Source organism: Dasypus novemcinctus, chromosome 3 (assembly GCF_030445035.2).
Source record: "Dasypus novemcinctus isolate mDasNov1 chromosome 3, mDasNov1.1.hap2, whole genome shotgun sequence".
Classification (NCBI taxonomy): domain Eukaryota; kingdom Metazoa; phylum Chordata; class Mammalia; order Cingulata; family Dasypodidae; genus Dasypus; species Dasypus novemcinctus.
The window spans coordinates 84,418,324-84,433,572 of record NC_080675.1 but is presented as its reverse complement, the minus strand read 5'-3'; the positions used below and the strand labels follow the sequence as shown (position 1 = coordinate 84,433,572).

General features: G+C 37.1%; 1 pseudogene; it reads left to right on the top strand.

Moving 5' to 3' along the window:
- Window positions 1-12,951: 12,951 nt before the first annotated feature.
- Window positions 12,952-13,530, top strand: LOC101445100 (ADP-ribosylation factor-like protein 6 pseudogene; annotated as a pseudogene).
- The last annotated feature ends 1,719 nt before the right edge of the window (window positions 13,531-15,249 follow it).

The window sequence follows — 15,249 nt, the reverse complement described above, 5'->3', positions numbered from 1 at the left end:
AGAATAGATGGGGCAAATAGCAAGCAAATGCTAAGATGATAGATTTAAACTCAACTATACTGATAATCACATTTAATGTAAATCATCTAAACATTGCAATTAAAAGGCAGAAATTGTCAGACTGGAGAAACTAGATCCAATTATATGTTGCTTGCAAGAAACCCATTTTAAATATAAAATTAAAAGAAGAAGGATTGGAAAATACTGTGTTAACACTAATAAAGGAAAGATGCTGGTGATCAACTATGTTAATATCAAAGTAGATTTCAGAGCAAAAATGATGCCAGGGATAAAGTGTTTTTCATAATAAAAAAGGGATTTTTTTCCAGCAAGAGATCATAACAATCTAAACTTTAATGCACATAATAACAGAGCTTCAAAATAAATGAAGCAACATATGAACACAGCAAAGGAAAACAGATGAATCCACAAAATATTTGGAAAAAATTTCTTAAGGTACCAGAGGCCAGGAATTAAATCCAGGACCTCGTATATGGGAAGCCAGCACACAACCACTGAGCCACGTTGGCTTCCCTGAGTTGGTTCTTTCATTTGTTTTACTTGTTTGTTTTTGTTTTTTCAAAGGCACCAGGAACCAAACCCAGGACCTCCCATGTGGGAAGCGGGTGCACAACAGCTGGAGCCTCATCTGCTCCAGAAATTTTAACACCCCTCCTTCAATAACTGATACAGCATTTAGATAGAAAATCAGTAAGGCTCTAGAAGATTTGAAAAACATCAACCAACTTGACCTAATTGACATTTATAGAACATTCCATCCAAAAAATAGAATACCCACTCTTTTCAAGTACATTAGGAATAGTTACTAAAATATACCATATAGTCTGAGGTTTTTTTTCAAAAATCTCAGTAAATTTTGAAACTATTCAAATGTTAAAATAATAAAAGCAGAAAGATATTTGGAAAATCCCCAAATATTTGGAAACTAAGTAACACAACTTAAAAATAATTCATGGGTAGAAGAAAAAAATGAAAATTAGAAAGTGAAAATTAGAAAATTAGAAAGCTGAATGAAACTGAAAACACAACCCACTGTAAGATATGGGATGCTATAAAGCTGTACTTAGAGTTTCAAACTAAATACCTATATTCCCCTCATACTAAATACCTATATTCCAAAAGAAGAAAAGCCTCACATCAGGTCCTCCTCGTCCACATTTTAAAAATCCAGGTAAAAGAGAGCAAACAAAACCCAAAGTAAGCAGGATAAAGTAAATCATGAAGATCAGAGCAGAAGTCAGTGAAGTAGAAAACATAAAAAGTAAGAAAGTCAATGATAGCAAAGCCTTTTGCTTTGAGAAGATCAATAAAATTGATAAGAATTGTGCTGAAGAAAAAGAGAGACAACACAAACTACAGATATCAGGAATGAGAGGTAACCTGACTACAGATTTCATAGATCTCTAAAAGATAATAAAATAATGTTATGGGCAACTTTACGCCAATGAATTTGACAATGCATATGAAATGGAAAATTTTCTTGAAAGACACAAACTACCAAAGCTTATCCAAGCAGAATTTAAAAACAAAAACAAAAACACTTGAATGGCCCTATGTTGATTAAAGAAATTGAATTTGTAGTTACAGCTTTCATATTTTTAAAAAATCACTAAGGACTTCTGTCATTTAATGAAATACTGCCAACTATACACAGTCTTGTCCAGAAAATTAGAGAACATGGAATACTTCTTAATTTAGTTAATGAAGCCAGTATTACTCTGATTTCAAAAACAGACAGACATTACAAGAAAAGAAGATTATAGACTAATTTCCTTCATGATCATAGGTGCAAATTTCTTAAAAATCTTTAAAATTTCTAGCAAATCAAACCCAATAATATATTAAAAGGATAACACACATAACTAAATGAGGTTGCTCCCAAGCATACAAAGTTTTCCATATTGACACACTTTTAATTAAGAGATCAAAAACGTGACAAATCCAACATCCATTTCTGATTTTAAAAAAGAAAACCGTGAGTCAATTGGACTCTACCAGCAGGCTTTTTCATATTAATTGACATTCTGATTCAAAGCTCCATATAGAAATGCAAAGGACATAGACTAGCCAAAACAAATTTGAAAGGAAGGACAAAGGTGGGGCCTTATACTCTCTGCCCTCAAGTCTTATGAAGCTACAGTTATCAAGACAGTATGATATTAATATCAAGGTAGACAAAAAGTTCAGTGGAACTAGAGTCCAGAAATAGACCCACACATACATGGTCAACTGATGTTGAACAAAGATGCCAAGGTAATTCAGTGGAGAAGAATTCTCTTTCTAGCATGTACTGCAACAATTATGAATCAATATGAAAAGGGGAACTATTCCAAGGTGTTAAAAGGCTTGTACTCATTGAAAATAAATCCCTTGAAAATATAAAATTTGGTGAATTTATTTCACTATTAAAGATACCATGAAAAAAGTAGAACAAAGTACAGATATCAGGTTAATAAGACATGTAAGACAAGTTTCAGAATGTAATAGCTAACATGTATTGAGCACTTAGTATGAGTCAGGTATTATACTAAGCGTTTCCAATTTTTTAAAGATTTATTAACTTTTTAAATATTTTTTATCTCACCCACTCCCCTAGATGGTTCTCCTGTCTGCTCATTTTTGCTTGCCTTCTCCAGGGGCAACTGGGAACCAAGCTCAGCACCTCCCTCATGGGAATCAAGTACCCAATAGCCTGAGTCACATGCACTCCCCACAGGCTGTGGCGTTTGCTGGCTTGTGGTGTATGCTGGTTTAGGCATCTGCTCATCTTCTGTAGGAGGCACCAGGGCCTGAACCCAGAACCTCCCATGTGGTAGACAGGCACCCAACCGGTTGAGCCACATCTGCTCCCCACAGATAGTTTTTATTTAATCCTCATAGCAAGTTTAATAGTATTTTATAGATGGGAAAACACTAATGTTAAATAAGTTGGCCAATGCCATCTAGCTACTAAGTGGAAAAGCCTGGATCTAAATGCAAGGCAGCCTATTCCAGCGCCATCATGCTGGACTGTGTTTGCTCTACTATTAATGTTGTGTGAGAGTTGTTTGTTTTACAATTAGATATCCACATGTAAATGAAGTTGTACCCTTACCTTATACCATATACAAAACTTAACTCAAAATGGATCATCGACCTAAATATAAGAGTTAAAATAACGAAACATAGAAGAAAACATAGTATCTTTGTGACCCTGAGTTATGCAATAACTCCTCAGCTATGACACCAAAAGCACAAGCAACTAAAGAAAAAATAAATTGGACTGCATCAAAATCAAAGACTTTTATGTTGAAATGATACCATCAAGACAGTGAAAAAACAAGCCTCAGACTGGGAGATAATATTTGCAAATCATATAACTGAAAAGGGACTTGTATCCAAAATATGTAAAGAACTCTTAAGACTCAATAATAAAAAGACAAGCAATCCAACTTTAAAATATGCAAAGAATTTTAATGTAGATTTTGCCAAAGAAGACATATAAATGGCCATCAAGCACATGAAAAGATGCTCAATATCTTTAGTCCTTAGGGAAATGCAAATCAAAATCACAATGAGATACCATGTCACAATCACTAGAATGACTATAATAAAAAAGATGAACAATAACAAGTTGTCAACAAGAATGTGGAGAAATTGGAACTGTCATATATATTGCTAGTAGGAATGTAAAATGTTGCCACTACTAAGGAAAAAAGTCTGGCAGTTCCACAAAAAGCTACTATATGACCCAGTAGTTTTACTCCGAGGTATATACTCAAGAGAAATAAAAACAGCTGTGATGGGAGTGGATGTGGACCAAGCAGTTGAATACCTGCCTCCCACACGGGAGGTGCTGGGTTTGGCTGCCAGTGCCTCCTGAAAGAAAACAAAAGAACAAGCAAAACAAACAGCAAAACCAACTCAGGGAAGCCAATGTGGCTAATTGGTTGAGTGCCAGCTTCCCACATACAAGGTCTCAGGGTCAATCCCCAGCCACCGGTACCTCAAAAAAAAATAAAAATAAAAACACATGTCCACATGTACATGAGTGTTCATAGCAGCATTATTTATAATAGCCAAAATTTGGAAACAACCCAAGTATGTATCAACTGATGAATGGTAAACAAAATGTGGTATATCCATATTGAATTATTTGGACATAAAAATAATGAAGTACTGATACACATTACAATATGGATAAAGCTTGAAAGCATGCTAAGTGAAAGAAACTAGTCACAAAAGACCATGTATTGGAGGACTCCATTTATATGAAATGTCTAGAAAAGGCAAATCATTAGAGACAGAAAGTAGATGAATGCCTAGGGTTAGGGGAATGGGGAAGAATTGGGAGTGACTGCTAAAGAGTAAGGGTTTCTTTTCAAGGTGGTGAGAATGTTCTAAAATTACACTGTGGTAAGGGTTGTTCAACTCTGTGGATACTAAAAGCCACTGATGAGTGAATTGTATGTATCTCAATAAAACCAGTTTTTTGTTTTGTGTTGTGTTGTTTTTTAAGAATCTGTTGGTACCTTTCATGAGAGTACATTCTGTTTTAGGGATGAAAACCAAAATACAAGGAATCAAGCAATTATCATACAATGTAAAATATAATTTCAGTCTGCAGAGATCTCTCTTTTAAGAATTCTGGTGGCAAATCCTTCAAATTCTATAACAACTGAAATTAATTCATTATTTCTGAAATTATACTATAATATCTGATTAGACTGTAAGCTCCATGAGGACAGGTCCACTGTTGCATTGCTTGTCCTCAACACAGTGGTACATCCTGGGACTTCCATAAACAATGAATTAATGAATATACAAATGAAAGAGAGAAATTTGAAGGAAGTAACTTAAGGAAATACCCAGGAGAGGGAATTTTTTGCAATAGAAGAGGCAGGAATAAAAAAGACATTTTGAAGATGCACAAGAAAACAGTAAGCTGATGGAGCAAGAACTTGCCAGAGGTGGAAGAAATGAAATCTGGAACATAGTTATTGCAGGGTGGGTCACCCAGAAAGCAGGTTCAGAGATTAGCATACAGAAAGTTTAATAGAAAATGCTCTTGGGATCAATACCAGTGGGGAAGGGATGTAAGTAGCATCGGGCGGAGGAAGAAGTTGGCAGCACAGGCCCAGCCAACCCGTGGGCAACTTAGAAGCTAGCATGGCCCTTCAGAGTGGCCTGTATGGGGGTAAGACCAGTCCTTCCTAATCCCTGCCGACTAACCACTGATGTAGGCTGTCACTGGGGAGAGGATTGGACTTTGAGCGAATCTGGCCACCACAATGTCCACTGCCAATATCCAGTATGCACTTATACAGAATGAAACAGGGAAGGAACAGGAAGGTAACAAAGTGTTACTTCCAAGTGGAGGAAAGAGCTGGCAGTCATACTCACCTTTCCTAACAAAGCAGAAGGGCACATCAAAGTGATCGACTGATTTACATTCAGGAGAGAATGGTATGCAAAGACAAGGCTAACCAAGATGCCAAGCTACAGAGGAAATAAAATAATATCCTCCTCTTTCCTCAGTAACAAGTGATATTTCAACCATTTAACATTTATTTAGAAAAATTTTATTGGGTACAAACTATCTGAAAGGCAAAGGAGGTGGTCTCTTTTCATGTTGTTTCTGCATTTAAAAATGTCAGGGAGCTTACCTTTGCCCACCCCTAACTGGTCGTGCTCCAGGTACCCAGCATCCAGTGAGACACACAACACGCCACGGAGGGGACATGGACAGACAGGAAGGTGGCAAGGCTGGGGCTGAGACTGCTGCTTCTGGCAATGCTCCTACCCACACAGATTTATTCAAATCAAACTGTCATAATGCTTTCAAGTAACTCTTTCTAGGATACCTCAGCTGCCCCACATCCAGCTAATGCCACAACCCCGGAAGGTGGCAGTGCTCTGCAGCCTACAGCCAGCCCACTCGTTGTCTTGCTCTCCCTTTAACATCTCTACTATTGAGATTCAGGCCAAGAAACAGCCATGCTTCCCCATCTTCTAAACCCAATGCCGATGACACCAGAAGTCCAGGGTGGCAAGGAGAAAACAGGTCTGCATCAAATCTGGTTCTACACCTTATTGACACAGAAAATGTTGAGAACGCCAAATTTGACTGGTTTGAAGAAAATGGAAGGATTTAAGTAGATAATGAATGTCAATATTAAATCTGCTGGAGTTTCATGTAGAAGATGAAGAGAGAGAACATCAAAAATTAAGAGGTGATTTCCTTAAATGTGGCTTAAGAAATATGGACATTTAAAAGTCAACCTTGAAATATGATGTGGCAATTTGAAATTATTTATGAATCCCAAAAAGAGAGATTATGCTTGTAAACTAATCTGTTCCTCTGGGTGTGATACCCTTTGAATGCATTACATTCAGTTTTCATGTCTTGATTAATATACTGTTAAAAACTAGAACCATAAAGCTCCTAGAAGAAAATGTAAGGAAACATCTTCAAGACTTGGTGGTAGGTGGTGGATTCTTAAACCTTACATCAAAACCATAAGCAACAAAAGAAAACATGGAAAAATGGGATCTCCTCAAACTTAAACACTTTTTTTGATTCAGAAGACTTCATCAAGAAGGTGAAAAAACAGATCACTCAACGGGAGAAAATATTTGGAATCCGCATATCTGATAAGAGTTTGATTTCCATTCTATATAAATAGATAATATAACTCAATAAAAGAGCAAGCTATCCAATTTAAAAATGGGCAAAAACTTAAATAGACATTTCTCCATAGAGGAAATACAATGACCAAAAAGCATATGAAAAAATGTTCAATATCATTAGCTATTAGGGAAAGTTAAATCAAATGATAATAAGATATCATCTCCCATCACATAGAATGGTCATCATTTTTTTAAAAAACAGAAAACAATAAGTGCTGGAAAGGATGTGGAGAAACAGGAACACTTCTTCACTGTTGGCAGGAATGCAAAATGGTGCAGTCTCTGTGGAAGACAGTTTGGCTGTTCCTCAGGAAGCTAAATATTGAACTGCCATATGATCCAGCAATTCCTGTATTAGGAATATATCCAGAAGAACTGAAAACTGTGATGCCAACAAGCATTTGCACACCAGTGTTCATAGTGATGTTATTCACAATTGCCAGAAGATGGAAACAACCCAAGTACCCATCAACTGATGAATGGCTAAACAAAATGGGATATATACATAAGATGGAATACTATGCTGCTGTAAGAAGAAATAAAGTTGGGATGCATATGATAACATGGATGAACCTTGAAGACATTATGCCAAGTGAAATAAGCCAGACACAAAAGGACAGATATTGCATGGTCTCTGTAATATGAACTAAATACTAAGAATAAATGCATGGAATTAAAACCTAGAGTATAGGTTAGTAGGAGATAAAAGGAGGGCTGAGAAGAGATAGTTATGCTTAATGCTTGTGGAAGTTTTAACTAAGTTGACTGTAAAACTATGGAAACAGATAGAGTTGATGGTAACACATTATACTGAGTAGAATTAATGCAGCTGGTTTATTGCTGCGATCAGCTCATAATAGGTTGGCTCGAAGGGAAGGCAACACAGAACTTTACAAAATAAAGGGACAGAGAGACACACACAAGAGAGGAGATAAAGATGGGACCAGGAGACTCACAGCTTCTGGAACTGAGAGACTGGACTCCAGTTTCCACTTTGTATTTATTGGAAACTACCAAGCAGCTGTTTGCTATTAGAACTGCAACATCATCTACAATAATAGGGAACAACCACAACATCTAACAACTGCAACATCTACAATAGAACAGGTGTAGCATTTACAATAAGGAACAGATAAGCCAGTTTCCCACAGTTTATAAATGGAATTGTGACTGAAAAGGGTAGTCTAAGAATGTAAATATCAGTTGAAAAAAAGTTTGAGAATAATCTAGGGACTAAATAACATCGTGAACTCAGAGGTGGATGAGAATGGTGGTTAATAGTACAAATACAAGAATGTCCTTCTATGAATTAGAACAAATGTACATCACTATTGCAAGATGGTAAGAATGTGGATGGGAAAAACACAATTAATGTAACCTGTGGACTATAGTCAACAGGAATACTGTAATATTCCTGCATCAATGCCAAAGATGTACTGTGTAATAATAGGGGAGTATGGAAAAAATATACCAAATGTACAGTATAGACCATAGTTAGTGGTAATAGTCTGATAATATTATCTCATAATTTGTAACAAATGTTTCACAACAATGTAGTGTGTTGGTGGAGGGGTGTTGTATGGGAATTCCACATGTGTGCATAATTGTTTTGTAAGTCCCCAACTTCTCTAATAAAAATATATTTAAAAGAGAAAGTTCAGAAACAACGAGATTTCTGGATATTGACAAGTGTACACCAGGTTTTATATATTTGTAGCTGCTTTTAGAATGGACACCTTAGGAGATTCTAAATTACCAAGCATTTGGCCCCTTCAGTGTAGCTCAATTTCAAGAGGAATAGTTGATTGTCCTGAAAGTAAGCTATATACAGCCAGGATGGCACAGTATAGTAGGACAACTATATTACCTGTAGACCTCTCCTGAAATCATGGGCAAGGGCTGTAATGGACATAGGTTGGTTTGCCTACCAGCATCATTTTCCCTGATCTTTGTCACCCTGCACTCCCCTTCTCCTATGTTCAACCATATGTCTCAGGTAAAGATAAATACCATTCCGACAACAGTAATTGATTAAGGGCTAGACAAGTAACTCAACCCAGCCAATGAGACTCTGCTGAGGTCATTGCTTAAGAGGCACAAAAGGGCCACTCTCTTTTCTGCTGGACTTCCACTGAGGACCTAAAACTGTGGCTATCACCCAAAAAGACTGAGAAGAAGCTAATGCAGAGCCCAGAGATGTCTAAATGGCATCATTCGAATCTCCTGGTCTATCCTTAACCAACCTGAGTGCTGCAGCAGTAGAGGAAGACAAAGCCTTCAGAGAGAGGCAAAAAAGCCAGTGATGATTTAACACCCTCAAAGGGCCAAAGAACTGCAAAACTAAGGAGTGAAGGAAGTTAATTACGTACATAATGTGAGCTGTACTTGCTATGAGTAGATAAAAGAATAATGAACAATTTCAATCCAGGGGATATTATCTATTTGGAGGGCACAGCTTTGGAATCTCCAGCAATATGGTGATTGTAAGCAAAATTTAGTGAACCCAATTATCTTGCAGGGAAGAATCTAGTTTTGGTTTCTGGGCAGGCATCTCTGTAGTCAATAAACAATTTTTAAGCACTGGAATAGCATCCCCAAATTGTTTTGATACTTTAACTGTTTTATTACTGGTTAAGTGTCTTTTAACCCTATGAAGACTTAGGGTTAAGTATAGAAATTATAAAGTAAGTCATTCCTATGGAAGTCACATCTTTGTAATTTTTAGATATGTGATTATAGTTGAAAGCCATGATAGTATTTTATTGAGGTTATAAAAAGTACCCAAAAATTAAGAAAACTTATCATTTATATTTATCAATTTAATTATGACAATTTCAAAAGATATACAAATACCCAGGGAGGTTTTAGTTTTAGTCAAGCAACTGGTGCATTTTAAAAGAAAAGTAAATAGTTTAAATTAATAGATGCAGTTACATTCTTTAAGAAAATTTAATTAAGGCTTCAAAAAAGTAATTGTTAAACTTTACTAGATTTGAACTTCTCCTTCTGACCAAAAGGAGTCACAAGGAAAGGACTTATTCTCCCTCATGAAACAGCTAAGAAACCAGACAAGAAACTGGTTTTCAGATGTTGACATCAAGAAGCAAATGACACTTTTAAATCCTTGGCCAGGAAAAATTGGCTTGTAGAGATATTGTAACCACTGACGACAGAAATTTTCTTATTCCTGTAATTAATGTTAACTGAGGGATCTTTAACACTGCTACAACCAGCTGTCTTTCTTGTCCCTCACTTACAGCCTGTTTGTTTAGTTTGTTTCCATTCCTTTACTTGTTATCATGTGTTAACAGAGTGATTTACAACTCTGTTGTAACCTGTAACCAAATGCTTACCCCTGCTGGCTTTTGTCAGTTTTCAAGGGCTTCAGCTGCACTTGCACACTCCCTATTAACCATAAATGAAACATAAACAATCAATATCTTTGTCACTATCTCTACCTCCCTTTGTTTGAATCTCATAAAAACCACACTCTTTAGGCTTGGGAAGACAGGTTAGAGCTGGGGGCTCCTATCTCTATGCCAGTCAACCTTGCATTAAAGTTCTTTCTTTTCTCAGAATCCGGATGGCATGGCATTGACTTCTGTGTACATCAGGTAGCAAGCCCTTGCTCAGTAACAGCTATCCCTAAGAGAGGGGTAGTAAATAATGTGAGTCCTATGATTGCCCCAGCTTACTTCCTTGAGAGAGTTTTCAGGCAACAGCACAATGAGGAATAGCCCAGAAGATCTCCCTGAGTTGAAGAGACAGAGTTGGGAATCTGGGAGGTGAAGGTTGATAGCATTTGCAGGACAGAGTACTACTGAAGAGAATAGAGCTGCACAGGAAGAGTTCTGGGGATATGTAGAGGTCCCCCTTGAGTATTCAGCTGAGTATTGCTCAGTACATGTGTATGAAGAAACTACCCATGGCCAGGGAGAAAAACACTCGAAAGGATTAGATGGAACAATTCTCTGTCAGGAATAGTCTGTTCCCACCAACCAGTTTGGAAAACCCCATAATTCACAGGGCATTGGCAGAGTATTCAAAAAGGTTTTGCCTAAGTAATGGGGGATATTAGTCCTAAACTAACAAATCTTAAAAGCAAGACTCAAAATGATCAAACTGTTTTCAAGTATATCTATCCTGTCCCAAAACAAAGTTCAAGAATATCAGAATGCAAAAATATCTAACCCAACAAGGTTAAAGTTACAATGTCTGGAATCCAAACAAAACTTACCAGGCATGTGTAGACACAAGAAATACAACCCATAATAGGGAGAAAAATTCTCAAGAAATTAGGCAGGTTAGTACAGGGAAATAAGGAGGAGATGAGCCACAACATGGCCAACAGATCCTGCCGAGATTTTGACCTGTACCCTGAGATCCCAGTTGGAACTCTTCCTGGTGCTGAGGGGAGGTCCCAGACAGCCCCAAACAAAAGGCCTCACCATTGGCCCCCACCATTGGTGGGGTAACCAATAACAGCTGGGGCCCCTCCTCTTAGCATTAGCAAGGGGAGGAATAATTAATAGCTTAAAAAGTAACCACACAAGTCAAATCTCTCTCTCTGCATAGAGGAGCCCGCATCAAATCTCAGTGCATATTTCTATCCTCCTCTCCCGTTTCTCAGCAAGCTCTGTTCTTTTCCCGCATTTCTCAAAAATTCTTTTTACTGGCCTAACTAAATTCGTGTGTTCCTAAATTCTTCTTTGCAACATAGCCCAGAACCTAGAGGAATCCAACACTTCCCCAGCTTCAGAAACAGATCTAAAAATGTCACAGATGATAGAATTAGTAGACATGGACATTAAAACAATAACTATATTCCATATACTGAAGATGGTAGAGGAAAACCTGAGTATGTTAAGTAGAGAAGAAGTTTGAAAAAGAACTCAAACTGAACTTCTAGGAATGAAAGAATTCAGTATCTGAGAGGAAAACTTTTTAGATATATTATTGAATATATTGAATAAATGAGTTTTTCAACTTGACTTTAATCAACCAAAAGTCAATTTTTTAACAAAAAGGGTCCTAATCTTTTTTGTGGCAAGAAACAAACAAACAAACAAAACCATATAGTGACAGGATTAAGATATGTCTGAAGCTCTTTTTTCAATTATCTGAGTAAATAAATTCCCTTTAGCTTAACACAGTTTGAGAGGATTTTCTGCCACTTACAAAAAGCAAGTTATGAAATAATGGCCAAATCCTGGACAATGTATCTGTCTAATTGGTACTGAGAAAATAGATTCTCTTTCACAGAACTGCTAAAACTGAAGCTGACACCCATTAGTGATGTAGACATGAGTCAGAATTGACATGTACCCACAGACTATAAGCTACATACAGTTCAAGAATTCTCTAGTCTAGAGATAGATAACAAAATTCTCATTTTTAAAAATTTATTTGACCAATAATTTATACCAGTCCTACAATCATAGACTCTAATGAGAATAAAGTTGATTAAACTATTTTGGACTACCTTTTGTATTTGCTGGTTAAATATGTTTTTAAATTGCTAATTCAATTAATTTTTAAATTACACAATTCACACACAAATGAATTTATGATCATGTATCCCTTACTTTAAAAATAAAGAAAAGAAAGAGACTCTTGATTAGACAATCTCCAATTACCCTACCACCAATTAATATTCCAAAATTCCAGCCAAACTCCCAGGACATGGATTTATACATCTGTTCTCCAATTTGTATATAACTTAACATATACCAAGAATTATAACCAATCGCATGGGTTATATCTTACTGAGAAGCAGAAAGCAAAGAAGAGGAAATTAGTAGTTCTGAGCTTCATTTATCTAACAATGACTCAGGTTCTTTATGTGTTAGCTAATTTATTTGTAATAAAAGCCCTAAGAAAATAGGTAATATTATACTATCCCTGCTTTTATGAGGAAATAAAAGTTCAGAGCTCAGCCACTATCCAAGGTCATTCAGCAAGTAAATGTAAATGGTGGAATTAGAACTGGTCAGAGCTGTTGACTCTAGAACCCTTCCCATGTGAAATGAGGGTTTAGAGTATAGGAAACTGGGTGACTAAGTAATATCTCCAGCAGACATCTACCCCAGCCATAATGCTCCACCTGAGGCTAAGACCGTGATTCACCCAACTCCTAGCAGCAGCTTCATTTTAGGCCAGGTGTCCTTCCTATGGGGGCTTAGAGAGGAAGACTGAGGGACCCTGGGCCAGAGTCCCAGCCTATGGCAGATACAGCTGATTTGTAAATATTTGAATCACATTATGGGATTGCATCAGGAAGAAATAACAGTCCTAAATATTCTGAGATTGCTATAAAAACTTTCAGGCTTGCTTGGTTTGAAGAAGAAAGTGATTCATGTTTTGTGTCTTGGACTGGACAAGAGTGGTAAAATATTGTTAAACTTAAACCTACAAATGTTCAGTCTCAAGATACAGTTCCAACTATAGGATCCAGTGTAGAAAAATTCAAATCATCCAGTTTGTCTTTTACAGTGTTTGACATGTTAGACCAATGAAGGTACAGAAATCTTTGGGAACACTATTATAAAGAAAGACAAGCCATTACTTTGTTACTAGTAGTAGTGATAGATTAAGAATGGTTGTGGCCAAAGAAGAACTTTATACCCTTCTGAACAATCCAGATATTAAACACTGCCAAATACCAATCATATTCTTTGCAAATACAATGGATCTTAGAGCTGCAATGACATCTGTAAAAGTATCTCATTTGCTATGTTTAGAGAACATCAAAGATAAACCCTGGCATATTTTTGCTAGTGATTCCATAAAAGGAGAAGGATTACAAGTGTAGAGTGGCTTCAAGTTCAGATCCAGCTGTGAAGACATGAAAAAACAGTGTGTGGAAACCCTGGCAATTTTTAATACAAATGAAATTTATCTTATGACAAACCGAATACTTTAATTTTTTTTAAAAAAGATTTTTGTGCACTTAATATTTTATAGGGAAACAGACTTGGCCCAGTGGTTAGGGCGTCCGTCTACCACATGGGAGGTCCGCGGTTCAAACCCCCGGCCTCCTTGACCCATGTGGAGCTGGCCCATGTGCAGTGCTGATGCGTGCAAGGAGTGCCCTGCCACACAGGGGTGTCCCCTGTGTAGGGGAGCCCCGCGCAAGGAGTGCACCCGTAAGAAGAGCCGCTGGAAAGAAAGTGCAGCCTGCCCAGGAATGGCGCCACCCACACTTCCCTTGCCATTGGCGACAACAGAAGCGGACAAAGAAACAAGACACAGCAAGTAGACACAGAGGACAGACAACCGGGCTAGGGGGTGGAATTAAATAAATAAATAATATCTATTGTAAGACAACCTTAGAACACTACTGAGGAGCTCAAAAGAAACTTAAATAAATGGAGAAAAACAAAAAAAATAAAATAAAATAAAAATTTAAAAAATAAATAAATCTTTAAAAAAAAGAATATTTTATAATCTGCTTGCATTTATGGACTCTGAATGAGCTTTTTAAGAAATAAAACTTCAGCTATGCTAATCAGACCATATGAAAATCACTGGGCCTTATATGTAAGAGTCTGTTTCTGAACTCTCAATTCAAGTCCATTGTCTATAAATCTATCCTTGTGTCAGTACTAAGCTGTTTTGACCACTGTAACTTTGTATTAAGTTTTAAAGTCAGGAAGTGTGAGTCTGCCACTTTGTTCTTCTTTTTCAAGCTGTTTTGGCTATTTGGTGCCATTTAGACTGCCATATAAATTTAATTTTTGGCTTTTCCATGCAAAGTAGGCTGTTGGAATTTTTGATTGGGATTGTGTTAAATCTGTAAATTATTTTGAGTAGAATTGACATCTTAACACTATTTTTTTTTAAGATTTATTTTATTTGTCTTCCCTCCCCGCTCACCCCTTGTCTGCTGTCTTGTGTCCATTCACTGTTTTCTTCTGTGTCCACATGTATTCTTGGCGAAACCAGGAATCTATGTCTCATTGTTGCATCATCTTGCTGCGTCAGCTCTCCATGTGTACAGCACCACTTCTGGACAGGCTGTGCTTTTTTTGCATAGGGCAGCTCTCCTTATGGGGCACACTCCTTGCACGTGGGGCTTCCCTACACAGGGGACATCCCTGCATAGTATAGCACTCCTTGTGTATGGCAGCACTGCATGTGGGCCAGTTCACCACATGGGCCAGGAGGCCCTGGGTTCAAACCCTGGACCTCCTATATGGTAGGCAGATGCTCTATCAGTTGAGCCACATCCGCTTCCCTTAATACTATTTAGTCTTCCAAGTCATGAGCACAGATTGTCCTTCCATTTATTTAGATCTTCTTTGGATTCTTTTAACAAAATTTGTAGTTTTCCATGTATAAACTCTTTACATCTTTGCTTAAATTTATTCCTAGATATTTGATTCTTTTAGTTGCTATTGTAAAGGGAATTTTAGAAATTTATTTCCTCCTGAGAGTACTCATTATAATGTATAGAAACACAAGTGATTTTTGCATGTTGACCTTATACCCTGCATTTTGCTGAATTTGCTCCAGTAGCTTTGTCAACTTTTTGAGACTTTCTATGTATAGGATCATGTC